This window comes from Pseudophryne corroboree, chromosome 2, assembly GCF_028390025.1.
Source record: "Pseudophryne corroboree isolate aPseCor3 chromosome 2, aPseCor3.hap2, whole genome shotgun sequence".
Taxonomy (NCBI): domain Eukaryota; kingdom Metazoa; phylum Chordata; class Amphibia; order Anura; family Myobatrachidae; genus Pseudophryne; species Pseudophryne corroboree.
Genome location: NC_086445.1, coordinates 745,275,702 through 745,279,912, shown reverse-complemented (window position 1 = coordinate 745,279,912; position 4,211 = coordinate 745,275,702). Strand labels below are relative to the sequence as shown.

The following is a 4,211-nucleotide window of genomic DNA, read 5'->3' as shown; positions in this document are numbered from 1 at the left end:
ATGACCTTTTACAAAATCTGGTGTGGCTTCGCCACGCAAATGTCCCTCCTCCACTGTACCAAATGTTGGGAGGTATGCAACTGTGTACTGGCATAGCGCCCTATAGCATGCAATTTGCACACACTAACTTAAAGGAATTCCTCAACCTAATATGAAAGGGTTTATTAAAGCATTGAGCAAAACGAGAAGAAAAGAAAGACTATCTTGGGGCACTCTTTAAAAAAATTACTAGACAATAAAACTTAACTTTTAATTAATTTTCTAAAATATAGTGACTCAAGAGCAAATATAAGCATTGGTATTTTATACATACTTATATACCATAAGCTTAATTAATGATACAAATGACAATAATTGCAATAGATAATAAAACGCCATGGTGAAAAATATTTTTAGTTCAATAATGTGTTGACTGGGTGAACCTGCATATGAATAATATGATAAAACAGGTTAGTCTTAATCCCAGGGGGGTAATCACTTAGTGTGTCCTTTCCATTTGCAGGGTAATTTAAGAGCAGTGTAATCAGAGACAAGGTAAAATGTTGCATATGTAGGTTATAAAACACCCTCAGCTCTATATTCAGGTGGTGGTGTCACCAGAAGGCATTTGCTTTAGCAACTTTTAGCCTCTTGCACCTAGCAAGAGCCTAGGGGTATGTGATGTGAAGCCCCTTTTAATCCAAACAAAATGCGGAAGAAAGATGGAGGTGTTTATCACACCTGGAATGCAGGGAAGAATTTTGGAGAGAAAATACAAAGGAGAAAAGGATAATAAGTAGGTGTCTTAAGGGGGGTGCTCACGGAGCGATATTCTAAGCAATCTGACTAGATTGCATAGAATTTAAGCATTATTGCTCCATGTGTACCCCCTACATCGATAGCGATGCGCAGCCCCGTGCATCGCTATCGCTGGTGCTAGATTGGCCTGCCATGCAGGGCAATCTAGCAGGTCACTCATTTCACCCGCTGGGTGAAATGAGTGCCCCCCCCCCCCCCCCTGCTCGACCTGCACGCTCAGCACACATTGTGCTGTGCTGAGCGGGGGGAGAGATGTGTGCTGAGCGGTTGCTCAGCACACATCTCTCCCACATCGGCCTGTCTATATGGGCCTTTACTTCTGCTGTTCAGCTGAATTGTTTACTGCACCTGGTGTTCATTGCTGGTCTCCCAGCCAATTACTGACCAGGCCTTCCATAGATTAGCTTCCAAGATCAGATGAGATTGGGCATATCCTGCGGAGTATGGCAGTAATCTACTGAATGAGAGAGTATGGCTACCTTATAGAGAAAATATGCTTCTGCTGTCCAGTTTAGTGGATGAGAGAGCATGTGATAGATTCAGAAAGTATAGAGGTGAGGTACCGAAATATGGGATTAACACATGAGATTGATGTAGGCTAAAAAAGCCTGTGAAATTGAGTAGGGTGTACGAATCCCTGCGTTTGGGAGATCGCTTTATAAAAGAAAAGGATAAGGGAGCTTAATGGAAAAGGTTGGTTAAGTTTCAAAAAACCACTCTTTAAGCGGGAAATTTGACAGTATAATTATTGTACCTGTTATACAGATATTAGTCCATTAGGGTGTGTACACACGGTAAAATATGTTCTTTCGATTTTGACTATATAGTCAAAATCGCAAGAAAAGTTAGTGCAGATCGCAAGGTGAAAGTCACCTTGCGATCCCGATTCGATCCCTATGCGCAGTCCCGCCAGGTCGGCATCGCAAGAAAAGATAGACTGTGCAGGCAAGTCAATCCTTGCTAGATCGGTGAACTATCTAGTTCATCTCACATAAGCCAAAATCTCACATAAGCCAAAATCGTAAGCACACATAGTCCATATCTCAAGAAAAGTTAGTCAAAATCAGTGGTGCTGGGCTCCGGGGAGTTCAAGGGAAATCGCAAGTAAAAATCGGGCATAGCAAGGATCTCACTGTGTGTACACACCCTTAGTCTCAACTATGGTGGAGTGTAATAGTGCCTAGCCAATGAATTAACTTATCACACTGTGAATGCCAAATTGCTTTCTAACAAATATTTAAAATGCCCGCTCTAATATATATTGTAAACGCCTGCACCTCTTATTACCATGTGCCATGAATGTGTGCTATACTTAGCAAAACACTGCATCCCATAACAGAAAACAATACACCCACACATTATCTGAGTTCCAAAGCTCATTGATGTATATATTTGTTATTAAAAGGATATGGATTCAATATATTACAATGTACAGAATACACATAATTACATGATTATAACTCACACAGTAAGCAGTTAAAACATACAGTTACAGGCCAGCATACAATACCATTATCCTTACGTTATATAAATTCGTCTCTCCATATCACTCTCTCTCTCTCTGTAAAATCATGCAGGAACTGGTGTAGAAGCAACTCCATCATCCTCTGAGACAAAACAGCAACTGACTCCTGTGTGATCAGCAATGTGTTATCTAGTTTTTTGGGGAGGGGACTTTCTCATTCATGATGAGTCACTAGTCTATTTGTGTGCTGAACAGGTTCAGCCTTGGGGACGTCCAAAGGGGCTGGCCTGAGTTTCCTGTCCATTGTCCTAATAAGAGTGATTTTTAGCTTTCATACATTTAATCATAACTATTTGTTGCAATGTCCTACAACTTAATAACAAGTATCAAATGAATCTACACATTAATCTGCTTGCTTTAATACCAAATATGACAGGTATATCTGGTTTCGTTCAAATAATACACATACATGACATTACTTCATTATATAATTTTAAATCATCATGATGTCTGGCGCTTGATATTATTATAATTATGTACTGCATGAAATAAGTGTCGAATCCATCTCTGTGGCATGTCTGTGTAAATGCATGTGTTACCATATATTGCTGTGCTCGCTGCGCGTATTTGCAAGTATAGCGACTCATAATGTGTGTAGTTTGTATGTTCTTTTTATGTAATATTTTTGACTTCGACAGTCCACCCTTTGGCAGTAAACAATATCTGCCATCAATTATTAACATAAGAAAAAAATATTTCATACAATAATCGGTGACCTAGACACAAGTATATATTAATTTAGCAAATCAGACACTTGACTATATTTAAGGAAGACAGGGAGGTGGACAAGACATCCTCTATATGCACTCGGCGGTCACGGGACCACTGGTTGGGTGTGGGACAGTGCTTTGGCCTATAATGTCTGATTTGCAACGAACATTTCACATAAACATTTCACATATACATTTACCTATGTCTTTGTACACTGATGTTTGGATTCGATTGAGGTTCTGCTGGGTAGATGAAGACACAAACAAATCGTGAAAGTGACATATAAAATTTTCATGATCTACATGTTCCTATCATTTTCTGAACATTGTTTCCATTTCTGGAACGTATGCTAGGTCTGTTTAATAATTGAACAAGGGTTATAAGTAGTGTCCTTCCTAAATAACATAAACCTTCGGAGTTCGGGGAGAGCCACTCATAAACCTTTCTTCCACATATATTAATGAGTTCTTTATCTGCAATGTGTGAATAGCCATTGTCTGATTGTTCCTCATTACCTCTGAACTCCATAACTACTAGACCTTTGATTTTTCTCTGACTTTAACAAACTGATCGGCTAATCCTGGGATCCTATAAGGAAATCACTCCTTCCTCCAGAACCAGTTCCAGTCCCACACTCGTCTCCTCATAAAAAAATCTCGCAAAAATAGAATATCCTGGAAAAAAAATGTTTGTCAGCGGGAAAGAGAGAAAAGAGAAATAGAACAAAACAACTCTTGTTCATAACAAATCAATTACAACCACTGGTCTTTCTGCAATCCTTTTGTACGCTCAGGTAGTGTTCAACAATTCCGCCTCTCAGCCTTCACGGAACAGAGTCTCTGGTGATACTTTTGCAATCTCACTCTATTTACGAGTTCCTTCCGGACTACCGACTTTCCTGCAATTGGAATCGTGGACCCAAGTCTCTCTCTCGGCTACTTTCACTGGGATAGTGCTGTCAACAAAACTTGGTATGGTCCTTCCCACCTGTCTATTAGGCAACCTGAGCGTAAGAACAATCACACAGTCTCTTGGTTCACAATCAAGACAGTTAGTATTTGGCATACCAGCAATCAACAGTTTCAAGTTCTTTTGTCAAGTTCTCAAATGCTGGCTCATCTCAATAAGGTACTGTACTGTCACCTCATTGGTGTATTTCTGATCATTGTGCGGATCA

The 4,211-nt window shown here is 39.8% G+C and overlaps 1 pseudogene; it reads right to left on the bottom strand.

Annotated features, from left to right (window-relative positions):
* Nucleotides 1-1,134: 1,134 nt before the first annotated feature.
* LOC135052516 (5S ribosomal RNA) lies at nt 1,135-1,253 on the bottom strand (annotated as a pseudogene).
* Nucleotides 1,254-4,211: the final 2,958 nt, after the last annotated feature.